The sequence below is a fragment of the Castor canadensis genome, chromosome 15, assembly GCF_047511655.1.
Source record: "Castor canadensis chromosome 15, mCasCan1.hap1v2, whole genome shotgun sequence".
In the NCBI taxonomy this organism is placed as follows: Eukaryota; Metazoa; Chordata; class Mammalia; order Rodentia; family Castoridae; genus Castor; species Castor canadensis.
In genome coordinates, this window is record NC_133400.1 from 90,654,010 (window position 1) to 90,670,579 (window position 16,570).

General features: G+C 35.1%; 1 pseudogene; it reads right to left on the reverse strand.

The window, feature by feature from the left end:
• Window positions 1-3,851: 3,851 nt before the first annotated feature.
• Window positions 3,852-6,446, reverse strand: LOC109678868 (small ribosomal subunit protein uS5 pseudogene; annotated as a pseudogene).
• Window positions 6,447-16,570: the final 10,124 nt, after the last annotated feature.

A 16,570-nucleotide genomic window follows, 5' to 3' on the forward strand; every position in this document is an offset into this window, starting at 1 on the left:
GAGTATTTTAAAAATGACTGAGTTTCTTATTCTTTCTTTCTTTTTCTCTTTTCTCCTTTTTTCTGTTCTTTCCTCCTCCCCCTTTTCCTCTCCTTCCTCCTCTTTCTTCTTCTTCTTCTTCTTCTTCTTCTTCTTCTTCTTCTTCTTCTTCTTCTTCTTCTTCTTCTTCTTCTTCTTCTTCTTCTTCTGTCTTTGTCTTCTTATTATCAATAAATGTATTGATTGAATTTCTTATGTTAAATCATCCTTGTGTTCCTGGGAAAAGTCTGATTTATTCATACTGTATTATACTGTTAATATTCTATTGGACCTTATGGGTTCTGAATTAATATGTGCTGTGATTTGAATATGATTTCTCCTTCCAAAACTCATATTAAAATTTGATTTTCAAGAAATTGGGGAATGAAGTTTCCTTGTGAGAGTGTTGGAAGGAAATTCAAAAAGAAATGGGCCAGAAAGCCTCACTCAAAAGGTATTCAGAAATGAGAATATTTCCCAAAGAGAAGAGAGGAACTACTAGATTTTTCAAGCCCACTGGACTTCCTGGAATTTGGAATCATCATGATAGGAATTTTGAAATAGTCCATAAAGGATGCACACAAGGTAGCTGGCCAGCAGATTTATTTAGCATAGAAAAACAAAGTGGCATGCACGGAAAGGGGAAAAATAAGCTAGCAGCATTTCTGTCAAGTTATCAGATGGTCAGAGCAGAGAGTTCAAGGGTCATTTTTGTCTCAGGTTACTTATGTTTCCTAACAGGACAAGGTGTTTCCAGTTCATAATTGGTCACATTAATGCATGGTTACCTTGTAACTTTCCAATTTTGATATTATCACCCAAGACTGGAGACAAAGGGTCTGGATCAAAGGGTCTTGCAACATGGGTGCTTGTTCTTTATGGTCCTTTCTCAGGTGTTCTTCGAGGTCAAAGATTTACCTAAAAACAGGCATTTTCTATTCCCTTGGCATAATCCCTTGACATACACTTTGGGGCAGTGTATGTCATTTAACATATAGAAGAGAAGGGAAGGTGATAGAATGCAGGTCCATGGATTCTTGAAGAGTTGATATAATTTCTTGCTGTTTTAGTGACTTTTCCGTCTTAGTTTCTAGTTCTGTTTCAGCTCCTAGCTTAGTTTTTGATAAATATTCTAATTTCCCTGCTACCTAACTCTAGCTATGCTGTCTTACTAATATGATGAGTGGTGAAAGGGCTTGTCAAGCTTTTGGGTTTTAAGACCTCTGCAAGAAGAGTAGGATTTAAGAAAGTCTTAATCTACGTTATGATGCCTGACAACCTTACTGTGCTTTTAATATTTTCTACTCCTGTTCATCAGTTCTTTTAGGTTTCTTTATTTTCTTGAGGCCATATGTTGCCTTTCTGCAAGGCATTGCTCTTTTTCATATCATGGTGGATACTCTTATTGCTGCTTTCATATGCAATTTCTTGGACTGCACTGGAAAAACTCCTATTTTCCTGCATTTCATTTTGCATTTTTATTCTCTGTCCTCTCTCCTGAATTTGATATTTGTCACCATAGTAGCAACTTAACAGAGATGTTGGAAAACTTATTAGATATTCATCTTTCTGTATATTTGTGTCCATACTGTCCTTTTTGTGCAGAGTTATACCAATGCACTAAGGCCGATAGCCTGGAAGAGGTCTTCAGGATTTTGGGTGGTCCAGGTTTGGTGGTTTCAGAGGTTTCCGTCCATCATGATGGGGAAGAACTTACATCATGGCAAATAGAAAGCAGAGAGGAGTCTAGATACTGAGTTTCTGAGCAGCATTCATGATAGAATATATTGTCTATTTGTTCTTAATATTTAAGATTGTAGGAATTTATTGTGTTCTCTGTGGATTAACTGAGAGAGAACTCATTGAACTTTACACAGGTTTCATTCTGTGTTTGTCTCATGCTTCTTTTTCTCTGTGTTAATTTTCATTTATGATTTCACCACATAAATAGTGGCCATTACTCTAATTATGCACTGAGTCATGAGTCTTCCTAACTAATCTCTGAAGTAGAGGTGTTCTTGTGGACTTCTGATGCCAAAGAAAGATCAACACTTGCTCACAACAGAGGAAATTCTTGGATTAACAAATGCCATTAACAACTTGGAAAGAACCAGGCGAACTTCAGTGGATTTATGCATGCAAATTCTGTTACAAGTTTGGTTATCAATAAGTCTAGTCAATAGTGGAAGGAAACTACTCCAGAATAAAATGATAAAAAATCTAATAACAATTACTATTCTCTGATTTATGTTTCATAGATGCTTATAAAGCAGTTCAATAATTTAACTCTCCTATACATTCAATTCAATGGAGAAAGAATAAGTATCCTGTTTGTTTACATAACTGAAGAGACATGTTTTTAGCACTTTAATATATGCTGGATACAATAAAAGACTCTTTAACAATATCTTATTTGATAGCCAGGGAGTATTAAGTACTGTTCTCTATTATTCTGTTCTTTATTATTGATAAAGTTAGAAGTTGATACTCAGAATGTTAGGAAATGTAAAAAGACATCAAAGGAATGCATAATCTGATCACAATGTTGTTTGATTTCATAGTTCATGCTAAATTACACTGCTTTAAGTTGAGGCTTAGAAAAATTAAGGAACTCCACCTTGGGGTTGCAATGAAGATAACAATGAGAGATTCATCACCTGTCTTGGATATTATGTGAGAGTATGTGTGAAGGGAAGATGGACAAATAAGCACATTTGAATCAGCAGCTACTGGTCCAATCATCCAACTATGACCTCACAATATCACACTGCACTAATTTGCATACTTACAAATCACGTATGCAATACCTTTGAAGTACAGAATTTTATCTGCGATCTTGCTTTGAATGACCTTTCCGATCTCCTTTCATTGTGGTAGAAATAAGCAAAATCAACACAGAGGAACCTAGAGTCAATAGCTAATATGGTAACTTCCAAAACCTTATTTATGGAAATATAGAGGAACAACCAAAAGTAGTATTTTAAGATTCATATTATTAAGAAGTTAGGAATAGGCAATAATAATCACAAAAACCAAAGTTTTTCTCATGTCTTGAGTAAATTCTGCATTTAGAGTGATGAATGTATCCTAATTTGTCTGTTTGTTTACTACTTAACAACATGAGTTAGCCATCTCAGGGACCTCTTCAGTCCCAGACAACCTCCAGTTGACCACTGGAATCAGAGAACTCCAGAAACACTTCAAAATTCAGTGATTTGCTGAAAGGACTCAGAGAACCCTTTTTATTGTTATAACAATGGTTATTATTTATCCACAGAGGTTGCTAAGTGAGATGAACATAGGAAAAATGCATAGGATAAAGTATATGATTCTATGAGTGAAATCACTCATAGATTTCAATTTCTCTCTCCCTTCCCGAAACTCTAGCTTAGCTTCCATATATGAGAGAGAAACATATGTTGTTTGTCTTTCTGGCTTATTTCACTAAATGTAATATCCTTCATTTCCTTCTATTTTGCTACAAATGACAGGATTTCATTCTCCTTTAGGGCTTAATAATAGTCCATGATGATGCATACCACACTTTCTTTACACATTCTTTAACTGATGGACAAGTAAGTTGATTCCATATTTTAGTTATTGTTAATAGTGTCGCAATAAAAATAGGGATTCAAGTGTCTCTTTGGTATGCTGATTTCATTTTATTTTGGTATACATCCAAGAAAGGCATAGCTACATCCTATGATAATTCTGCTTTTAATTTTTTTTTGAGGAACATCTATACTATTTTCTAATAATGCCTATATAGTTTATATTCTTTTTTCAGGGCTAATTTACTTTATTTAGCCCTTTAGCTTTTCAGGGCTTTTACTTTAAAAGCCCTGTTTGTAGCCACAGCTAGAGTATGGGCCTTGCACAGAGACTGTGTTGTGGGTTTTCATAAGCACTTGATGAATTCCTGATAAGAAGACTTGGTGCACACAGTCTCTTTCCAGAGGTCTGAGGTCAGGTAGCTGTATGTCTTGGAGATGGAATCAAAGGTGGCCTTGTCAAGTTGCCTAGGGTGGCAGTGCAGCTCTTGGCTGAAGTGTAGCAGTCACCAGTACCAGCCATCAGTGGTAACTTCCTGGCCATAGGAGGTGAGAGGACGCCAGGGCTTCTGCGGGCAAGGAAGAAGCTCCCCGCACAGAACTTTAGTGACCTGTCCTCTTGCATGAAACCATGTGGGGCTTGCCAATCTTAATCCTCCAGTAGCCTTTCTACACAGTGACATTGGAGAGTTTGGCCAAGGTGATGGTCCATCTAATGGTGGTGGCTATCTCCTTGGAGCACTTAACAACCAGACCAGTGTCACCATTGTAGTCCCCAATGGCTACAAATGCCTCAAACCTGGTGACTGCAAGTTTGAGTTTGTTTCTACACTGACATTATGTTCAAAATCTCATCCTTGAATGACACTCCCCAGAAAAAATCAATAATCTCACACTCCTTGATGGACAAGGAAAAAAACATACATCTCTTCCAATAATTTGATCTTTATCTTTGTGACTAGCTAGTACAGCTTGGTGATGGGCATATACTCCTTGTCTTCAGCCTTGCCTCCATGATCACTGACGCCTCAGCCTGGCCCTGACAATGACTCTGGAGGCTTCTACCAAAGCCTCCTCAGAAAGTCACTGCCAATGCCTCCCATGTCTGGGGCTCCCAGATCTCTGGACCCTCACACTGTACCCAGTATCATCTACCATTTGATGTCTTCTTGGAGAATACGCCTAATTAACTTTCTTACCAGCACTGCATTAGAGTTCTTTTATTCTCCACATCTCCATCAGCATTTGATATATTCTGTTATTTTGATAATATCCATTCAAACTGGAGTAAGATGATAACCTTATTATAGTTTTGATTTTCAAGACATCCAGTAGAACTATAGTAGTACAATACAACAGCGTTGTCATAAAAATGGACACATGGATCAATGAGTCAGAATAATCATCCAAGAAATAAACACACACATATATAACCACTTGATTATCAACAGATGTGTCAAAAGCATACAGTAAAGACATCCTCTTAAATAAATTGTGCTACAACAAAAGAAATGGTCTCTAAACTGAAGAGACCTCCCACAGAGTGGGAGAAAATATTTCCCAGCTATACATCAAAGGACTGATAACCAGAATATACAGGGAGCTCAAAAAACTAAACTCTCCTAAAATCAATGAACCAATAAAGAAGTGGGCAACTGAACTAAACAGAACTTTCTCAAAAGAAGAAATTCAAATGGTCAAAAAACACATGAAAAATGCTCACCATCTCTAGCCATAAAGGAAATGCAAATCAAAACCACACTAAGATTCCACCTCACTCCTGTTAGAATGGCCATCATTAGAAACACCACCAACAACAGGTGTTGGTGAGGATATGGGGAAAAAGGAACCATGTACACTGCTGGTGGGAATGCAAGCTAGTGCAACCACTTTGAAAAAAAGTATGGAGGTTTCTTAAAAATCTGCACATAGATCTGCCATATGATCCAGCAATCCCACTCCTGGGGTATACCCAAAGGAATGTGACACAGGTTACTCCAGAGGCACACCCATGATATATACATTGGTCACTGTAATAGAACTGAATCCCCAAATAAGTCCTTATATATATTGTAAGGTGACTTTTTGACAAATATATCAAAGCAGTCAATAAAGAAAGAATATATTTTCAGCAAATGGTGCTGAGAAAACTTATTATCTGTATATAAATTTTATTTATCCTACATACAAAAATATCTAAAAATGAGTCAAGACATAAATGAATGAGGTAAAACTCTAAAACCTTTACAAGAAAAATAGCAGGAAAGCTTTATGACACTTAATTTGACCAAAATTTCTTTCATATAACATCAAAAAATGCAGACAAGAAAAAGAAGTATAGGTAAATTGTAATTAAAGTTAAACTTTTGTGCATCAGAAAATGCTATCAAGATAGTAAAAAGGCAACTCACAAGATAAAACATTTGCAAATCCTATGTTCAATCAGACATTAATAACAAGAATATATTTTAAAAATTCCTGTAACTTTACAACAAAAACAGAATATTCCAATTTGAATACAAGGTAAGTCTCAATAGACTTTTCTTTCATGAAGATATACAAACTACTAATGAAGTATGAGAAAAATGTTCAACCTCAATATTATTAGGGAAATACAAATGAAAACCACAATGACATACCATTTTACAGCAATTTTATGGAGAATATCAACAATGACAATACAAAAGAAAACTCTGCTAGCAGGGATGTGGGAAAAGTTAAAGTATGTGCATGAAACATGGGAATAAAAAGCAAAGCCACTGTGTGAGGTGATGGATATATGATGCAAAACTTTGATCTGGTAATTATTACATATTATAATAATACCCCCACATTAACTTGGTTTTACTTTGTACAGATTCACTTACTTGGGGTCATCTGTGGCCCAGAAATATTAAATGGAAAATTAGAAAGATAAACAATTTCAAGTTTTAAGTTTTAAGTTGCATGCCATTGTGTGAGCATGAAGAAGCCTACTGTCTTGTTCCATTCTGCCCAGCACACAAATCATCCCTTTCTCCAATTTGTCTATGTGACACCATTAATCACTTATTAGCTATGTGAGTTTTCACAAAAGTTCTTGTTCCAACAAAACGTGATGTAGCAGATTAATTTTACATCACCGTGTTTATGCCATTTACCTCAACTTATAATGTATGCATTGCATGTGTCATTTTTTAACATCACAAGAAAGGCGAATACAGTACAGAAAGATAGTTTGGGAGAGAAACACAGAGATATTTATTGTAGCATTGTGAAATTTATCCCATCTGCTATCTTCAATGTAAAGTGCATAGTGTCTCTGAATCTCTGACCCGTGCTTCCATCCTCACATCACCTCTTTTACTATTTCCTTCCAGGTTCCTACTTAAAGTGATATTGTGATTAAATTGGGTCTATCTGTTATAGGACCCAGGCTGACCCACTTCCCACAAAGGCTAAGAGTTGGAAATGAAAGTTGGTAGAAAGGGAATTAGGTTTCAGTCTTCCTTCCTCCTTCCCTTCCTTTGAAATTAGGTGTTATTAAAATAAGCTAATAGATCTGAAAAAATGTCCAGACTCTTAGCCTAATGAATATTTCAAACAATTTGGCAATGTGAAAGAATTATTTATGACCAAAAACTGAAGTAGTGGGGTAAGGCATGGAAGGTTCCATGCTGAAATCATAAGGTCAAATAAACAAATGTCATTAAGTTGTTGTTTTCTTTCCTCTTTAGTTGGAATATTCTGGAGTAGTTTTGTAATTATGGATGACTTTACATCCTGTCCCAGTTTCATAATCCTTTCTATAAACACATTATTTTTGTCTAAGTTAAACATTATTCTTTTTTCAACCAGAGAACAGAACAAACAAGTGCTTGGCCCACACTTTTGTTATTTGAAGGTTACCAGATGTGCCAGGTTCTGGAAAAAAAAAAAAAGGAAAGCTTACTGATTAGAAGGACCAGGGACCAATGTTTTTGTTTCAGTTTTCATTGTTTTTTTCCTCTTCATCCCCTTTTCTTGTAATAGGTAATGCTAGGAATAATTTCTCATCTAGATTGTGTTTTTCTTGAGAAGCTACAAAGCTGAGTAAAACGAAAAACCAAAGAGCAAGTTACAAGCAGCAGTTAAGTTAATAACATGGTGTAAAACAAAATGGTGTAGCCATTCCGCTATTACACACCCAGGCAGTCCAGATAAATATTCCCATATCATGATCTTTAACTCAGTGACCATGAAAACTGCTAAGTTACTGGGAGCAGGCAGCTCCATGGATTCTAAAGGCTTCACATAATATTGAACAATATTAAAAAGGAAAAAAAATGTAGAAGAGGCAGTGGTCTCAAGAGGGGGTCCATTTTCTCCTCTATTCATTCAGAGGCTGCATTCCATATTGTATCCAAACTGAATCCATACCATGCTTCAGTACTCCATGAGTTTTCCTCAAAATTCATTATCAAAATTAAAACTTCATAAAAATCTCCTTTACTACCTATTCTCACTTGAAGTTCCTTCCCAGACAACAGTGTCTTTCCTTGCATACATCTAGCAATATCATTTCTAGTCTCCCACTCATGCCCATTTACTGAAGCAATGCTTTTCTGAGTCATGGTCTTCAAAATCTCTCAGTCCCCACTCTTAATCTCCACTCATACTTTCTAGGGTATACGTTTATTGCTCACAGAACATTTACTCTAGTGTATTCATTCATCAAAACACAACACCTCTGAGGGACAAATGCTATAAACAACAATAAATTTTTTAAATGTATCAGAATGTTCTCTCTGATCATGGACATGTCTGTTACAGGAGCAACTGTGCACTTGAGGCATGTGAATGTTTATTATTTATGACTCCAGGAACCCTTCGCTTCTGCTCTTTTTCTCATTCCTGCTTTCCTACTTCCTCACTTCTCCTTTTCCTTCTTCTTTCCTCTCTCCTGTATGACTCAAAGTCATCGGGTCCCTTGAGATCATCTTCTTGTTCAGACTGATTGTATACAAACTGGGAAAACATTGATTCCTTTTCAACTCCATTAACCCATTCTGGTCACACAGAAGTCCTACATCCTAGCCAATTTTTCCAGTGAACCTTGTGAAATTAGAAAATTTATGGCTGGTCACTGGAAGGAATACTATGTACTGAGAGAGAAAATTATTGGAGGAATTAAACGCTGAACCCTCAGAGAAGCATCCATTATTCTACAAGTCACTATCTACCTCAGAGTCTCTAAAGGAGCCTCCACCTGGTGTTCAGTTCCCTTCAGCCCTTCCACCAAGCATCAGGGTCTTATAAAAGCTTAAAGGGGTATGTTTCCCATAATTTTTCCCTTATGCGTCCATTCTACCACAAGATGCCTTTCCTTATCAGTAGTTATATGTTGTCATAACATTCTAGCAGTTTGTATCTACTCTTTAATCTATGTGCACAGCTGCAGCCATCATGTTGTAATGGGGTGATGTAGCTCCCTCCCCAGATACTGACTTGCTTAAGAAGTCCTCAGATTGGCAATGGATATGTTCCTCACTGTTTCTCCATGAACCTTATCTCTTCCAGTTCAAAGCTACACTGGACACAAACCAGCAAGAGGCCTTCTTACTTCAGAGCAGACCAAGGCAACTCCTTCTTTATTTTGCCTTGAATCCCCTCATGGGCCCAGAAATCTGAATGTTTTTTATCTCACCATAAGAAATTAGCAAGGTAGTGAAGTGACAGGTATGTTCATTACCTTGATTGACTCATTCTATAATGTACACATAGAATAAAAGCTCCATTATATCTCATTAAATACATAATGATTACTTTTAAATTTAAAATAAATATAGAAAAAGTAAACACGCATGATGTTTCAATGCTTAGTTCAATGTGGCTGTTTTGTGGTTTTAAATTTCTTGGCAATTACATTTTAAAGACTGTGTAGTTTGTAATTTTTCTTTGAAAATGTGCAGTCATAGCTAGTAGAAAGGATCTACTCCTCTCCAGGTGAAATTGATTTCCTCCATACTGACCTTTGTGTCAGTCACATAGCCTTGTGAGTGTGAGTTGCTGAATTAGCCTAGAATGAAAGCATTGACTGGGATATGTCCAAATCTAAGCAATTAAGGAAACTACCGTGATACTAGATGTAGGGGTCACATGGTGTATTTCTTGCTTAGTACAGGTTTTGTGTCTCTGCTCTTGGCACTGACAAAAAGAACAGTGAAAGCAGCTTTTCACTTGTTTCCCAAAATCCACTTTGGATCTCTTTAGAAATTGTAATTCAGAAAGCTAGTATTGTTTCTTTAGCTTCATGACAATTAAAATCAGAAATTACATGCAATAATAAAAAATAGTGAGCAGGATGTGGTGGCTCAAGCCTATGATCCTAGCTACTAGTGAAGCAGAGAAAGGAGAATCTTAGTTCAAGACTAGCAAGAGAGTGGGAGAGGTCACAAGATCCCATCTCAACCAATGGCTGAGTGCTGTAGCCTTTTCCTGGTGTCGCAGCTACAGCTACATGTGGATCATGCTCCAGCTGGGCTGGGCATAAAGTGAGACCCTATCTCAAAAATAACCAAAGTAAAAAGCCTGCTCAAGTGGCTCAAGTGTTAGAGTACTTGTCTAGCAAGTGCAAGGCCCTAATTTATCCCCCAGTACCACCAAAAAGATATAAAAACACAGTAACAGAGTAGACTACTATTAATTACTATGAGCCAAAGAGTGGGCCACTATTATAAACCAATCCTAAAAAAATCCTCTCTGTGTCTTAATATATTTTTAATGGTGGAAATCCACCTATCCATATTTGTCATCTCAAAGGCTCTAAGTTTAAACTTTCTGAAAAGAAAGTCATGTAGAGTAGTAACTTCAGTGGTATAGAAGGAAAAATGTTTGAATACGCATAAATTGACTAGGTAAGACAAGTCAGAATGTAAAATACAAATGTGTCCACAAAAGAGAGTCAGAAGGGACAGATGCCTTGCAATCCTAGATAGTATAATCTTAATCTAAGTTTCTAAGTATGGTCTCTATAATTGAGACCATCAGGGAAATCCTTGACACCTGCAATTCCAGTTACTTCCTGAAGTTGCCTAACTCTAGACAACTTTCCACTGATTGAACCTCAGAACCTACAACCTTATTACTCTAAGTAAAAAAAATAAATGTTTGTAGAGGCAGAAGAGAGTTTCTATATTATGAGCTGTGTGAAACATGAAAAATAACTGAGTTCAACTAGAGCATGACTTGAAAACAAAATATGCTTCTGAAAGTAGTGGGAAAACATTAACCATGTGGTGCCCTTTGCAAATGGTATAAAATTAGTTTCTATGTAGAGAAATTTTATTCTTAAGAGTTTACTCCTAAGATTTCCCAAGCAAATCTTCTAATTTGGCACATATTATTGTCAGACTAAGGGAATAAGAAGGAATAAGATAGGTGTGTAAAGCTCTATCTGAGATGATGTCCATGTGACAGTCAAAAGGACAATTAACAGAGTACATTTTCCAAGTGACCTTGGGCAAGCCAGTAACCTTTAGTTCCATTTAATATTTCTTGAGCCCGTTTAAGTTTTTTGCCTACACCACATCAATCTTAGGATGAGTTTTCATGTTCTAAGAAGTAACACCATTAGCAGTGTGATAAATATTTCAATGCATCTGTAGATCTCTTGGATAGTGTTGCATATTACAACATTAAGACTTCTAATCCATAATCATGGGTTGACTTTTATTTATTTTTGTGTCATCTAATAATAATACTGTTAAGCAAAGTTTTGGAGTTTTCATTGTATGTTTTTTTCTTCTCTTTGATTGAACTTATTTTTAGATAGTTGATTATTTTTACCCTGTTGTAAATGAAATGGAATTACATTCTTTCTTTTTGAGTACTTATTGTTAGTATTTATTTGGAATTCTGTATCCTACAACTTTCTGAATGTATTTATAAGTTGTAATGTTTTGCTTATGAAATCTGCAGGAGAAGATACATAGATAGATGAAAGATAGAAAAATAGATAGATAGATAGATAGATAGATAGATAGATAGATAGATAGATAGATATTGCTGTCTTTTGTCAGGGATAATTTTACTTTTTCCTTAGTACATTGTCTGCTTTTTCTTTTCCTTGTCCAAATTCTAGAACTTTCCATATTATGTTGAACAGAAGCGGCAACAACAAGCATTAAGTCAAGCTCCTGATCTTTAAAAAAATCTTTCAGTTTTCCATTAATTCATGTGCCTTTGTCTCTGTGGGTTTTTTACTTAAGCTCTTAGTTCTGTGGAGGTAGTTCCTTGGTGTGCTGAATGTTTCATTGTTAAAAGTTTAATTTTGTCAATTTTTTTTTCATTTCTGTTGAAAAGACCATGTGTTTTTCCTTGCTTTCAGTTAATGCTATCTATTATTTTGATTGGCCTTTTGATATTGAATCATATTTGAATTCTCAGGAGAAATCTTACTTATTACTGTGTTCAATTCATTTAATATGGTCTTTAATTTGGCACACTATTGTTTTAGCAAGGATTTTCACAGTATTCATAAATTATATTACTCTGTCATTTTATTTTCTATAGAATATGTATCTGACTTTGATTCTATATTGTTGACTTAATAGAGTGAGTTAAGAACTGTTTGATTCTCTGTGATTTGGGGGGGAGACTTTGTGAAGTCATGGTCCTAATTCCTATTTAATGTTCTTTAATTTCCATCTAGTCTAACAACTTTATTTTCTGGAAAGTTTTTAATTATGTAGTTTGTAACTTATTATAAATCTATTCAGATGACTGGTTTTGCTAAGACAAAGTTAAAAGCTTATGGTCAGATAAGATAAATTAACACTAAATTGTCAGCATAGATGAGGTACTGCCTTTCACCTGTTTGTATTATGAATGCCAATGCTTCTGTGCTTGTATTATGATGTCCTTAAGACATTACCTTAAAGAAAATTCTAAGGCCTTTGACATGTCTTCTGTTACAACCCCTTGCATGTGAAGAGTGGTACTGGAGCATTCTTAGACAGAGGTGATTGGACACCTCCTCTATAATCCACACTGCTTCCAACCCTCAGCTAGAGCTTCCACAGGTCAGGAAGCAAAAGCACTATAGTTTTGTACCTTCCTGAAATGAAATAAAAAAGTATTTTCCCTTAATAATGACCCATTTCAGTCTTGATTTCTTGGATGTTTTGTCTCCTTTTGATCCATTATAACAAGAACCTAACCTGCCTACATGTCTGTGGGCAGAAGACGGAAGATGATAACAGACATTTTATAGACATTTCTGGAGTACAGGTGGGTACAGAAATCAACATTTAGAGAAGTAGCAGATAGCAGGTATTTATCAGTCAGGGTTTCTGTAGTCCTCCAAGGAACACACTGCATGTGGTCTGGAAGATGAGGTACATATAGGAAGGGTGGCCAACATTCACAGGTTTCCTTTCAAAGCAGCTCAAGGATCAGATTTCAAGGAAACTCTGGGATGAGGTCTCCTTATTGGAGGATTAACCAGGAAGTAAGAGGGGAAGTAGCCTGGAATTATCATCAGGAGTCAGAGGTGGGGAGATTGAGGAGGGCATGTTAAGCCTGTTTGGGCTTGGGACATAATTCTGGACATGTATAGTCTTAAGATAAAAGGAAACTTTCCATATATTTTATCTGATAGCAAGTGTTATATGTCCCATCTGTTCCACCAAAGTGTAGCCATTATTAGTGGTGGCATTGGTACTTGGTGGTACCCTTTATTTTGACTGTAATTGTATCTACTTTTATAATTTATAATGTCATAGTATGCATTCTTTTCTTAAACAATTACTCAAACTTATTTTAAAGAGTTTATCCCCTGAGTAAGATCAATTTGCATGATAAAAGGTAGCCTGGTAAAGTACTAATTGAGGTAGTAAATCACAGAAACAATATTTCACATTATATTTATAAAATTTCTCAAGTTGATATAATATTAATTTGATCTACTTAATGTTTTTAAGTGTTTTAAATTCAAAACAAGGTCTACTTACTTACAAAATACAAAACATTTCTAAGCCACTAAATATTTCCTTTAAAGCCAATGTTACAGGGTAATGCCTTTGGTAAATTCATCCCTAAATTTTCAAACATTATTTGAAAATGCATGTGCACAATTTGATAAAGCTTATCAAATGTTTTAACTTTTAGGACATTTTTTACAAAATCAAATTTATTTTCTACATTTTTAAGGAGTACAAACAATTAGGTAATACTAATCAAGTTTTTAATCTCAGATCTCTTTCTTAAAATTTTGGCAATCAAGCATCTGACAATCAAATAACTTTGAGGCTGTCAGTTGATCAGACCCTGCCAATACCTTCTAACATTTGTGCCTGTTTTTATTGTTTCTTTGTTGTTGTTTGACTTCATCAGCCTGATAACAGCTGTAATTTCAAAAGTCCTGCTGGGGCCTAAGTAACCAAACTGTGTAACTCAGTCTTTTCTGAATTAATTCTTCCTTTAATTTACATGGGGTCATACGTACTGTCAGATTTTAGCTCAAATAGGTATACAACTGTTATATAACCCTACCTTTTAAGAGCTTAAATTGGGATGCATCTTTTTACTTTGGATGCAATCATATCTGCCTTTTTCTTTTATGTCTTTTTGAGGATAGTGGACTGAGAAGGAGGTATGACAGTCACATCCAAAATCACAGGCTCAATAAAAAGATTAAGACCTAACTATTGGATTGTAGAACACTTTCTCTTTCCTTATTACTTACTCTCATATCAGTAGGATCCCTGTATGACAACAGAGGATGATGATTGAAAGATCCACACACCTCACTTCCTATCTAAGAAGAATTCTCTAGGTAACCCAAAGACAATAGGGGAGACAAGCATAAGGATACCAGAAGAAATTATAGCCTCAGACATCTACAGCTTCAATAAACAGAAAACACAGACTAACTCCTAGTCAGATAAAGCAAAACCACACACTAAAGGCCTTTTCACCATAGTTATGAAATGTACTGCTTTCAAATCATACACTAAAGGTCATTTACCCCTAGTATGTCACATAGTGCTTTTAAAAATTAACTGTAAAGATCATAAAACTAAAAAACAAACATAGTATTTTAAGGATCCAACCAACGATGGGAACTCGATATAGGTGTGCCAATGGTATGAGAATTATCTCACTCAGCCATTAAGTAATTATAAGTAGTATACTAGTGGTTCTGATGGAACAGTAGGTGATGTGTTTGATAACATGTGGGCAATGTAATTAGAGAGGTGGAAATTCTGAGGAAGAATCAAGAGGAAACACCACAAGTCAAAAACACTGACAGAAATTATAAATGCCTTTGATAGGCTCACTAACAGACATGACACATCCAAGCAGAGAATTGAGGTGCTTGGATAAATGTCAATAGGGCTTTTCTAAACTCAAATGTGCAGAGAAAAACTAAAGGTAGTTGCAGAAACATAATAACCAAGAACTGTGGGATAACTGCAGAAAATGTAACATCAGCAGAAGGGGAATAAAGGAATGAAAAAGAGAAAAAGTAAACAAGACACATTAGAAGCAAAACATTTTTTCTAGTAGATGCCATACCACAGATTCAGGAAACTCAGATTACACAAAGGAAAATAACTCCTTACAAAATCAATATTTCAGCATGTCACATTCAGACTGCAGAAAATCAAAGGTAATGAAAATCTTAAAAGAAGTTAGAGGAAAAATAACATATTCTCTTCAGAGAAACAAGTTAATTCCATTAGACCTTTCAGCAAACAATGCAAGTAAGATAGTGAGTAAAATATTTTAAAAGTTGGGAGAAAAAAAATAACCTAATATGAAATTCTATATCCAGTGAAATTATTATTCAAAAGAGAAGAGAAATATAAATAAATTGAGGCAAAAGATGAATTAAAAAATTCTTAATTGATCTGAAAACAAATTTCTCAAAAATTACAATAGCAACAAAATATTTGCTGATTATAGTTTTTACATAAGATTAAAATGAATTAATCATATAGCGACAGGAAAGATGAATTGGAATATTCTGTTAGTAGGTATTCAAATGATTAGTGAAGTGGCATAGTGTGATTTGAAAGATTTCAATTACTTGTAAATGTATATTGCCAGCTCAAAAAAAAGAAGAGAAAAATAAAATCATAGAAAGTGTTTAATTAAAACTGAAGAAGACAGAAGAGCCAAAGACAAAAATAAGAACAAAGAACAAGGACAGTAACTGCAAAATAGTAAAGCCACTCATTGTTCTGCCATTCAGGAGGAATCACAAATTATAATTTAAATCTTTCCCTTTTTAATGCATATTTTATGATATATGACACTACTGAATTTAGTATATTCTTTCTTTTTACTAACCACATTAAAGAACCTTAGTTCTGCATTCTAAATTCTTTCTTAAAACATTAATATGTTCTATTTTAATAGCTTCACCATATCCCCTTTTATCACTGCATCAAAGTTTACAAATTTATTCTAAAATAATACTTATTTAAAAGTTTTCCAATTTTTCAACTTCTTAATATTGAACAAGACCATAAGTCATATGAAGCATTTGTCTTGTGTTTTTGCATAATTACTGATAGTTTTCTGAAAGAAGAATAACATGAAAAAATGTAATGACCTCTAAGCTTCTGTTTATTGCAAAATGATTTTAATAATTATTAATCATTTACTTTTCACTAAAGTAGCTTTCTGTACTGCCTTTTGTATTGCACAGTTGTCAAAGACTGTGGACTAAGCAGAAGTATAAAAGGGATGATACAGTTGAAATACAGCAGGGAGATAAAATATGTATTCTAATTACAGTGTAAGGAAAGAAGATACAGAAAATATTTTTCAGTGCAAAAGTTGAAAATCCTTCCTTCTGTTTGAACTTCAGATTCAGTGTTGATGATCAAAACTTGGAAGATAGTCAATAGTTTGTTTCTTTCTTTCTTTCCTTCTTTCTTTAGCAGGATCTCACTATGAGTGAGGTCCAGACTGGGCCTCTTTTTAGCCTTCCGAATGTTAAGAATGTACCACCATTCCTGGCTGCTGTTTCT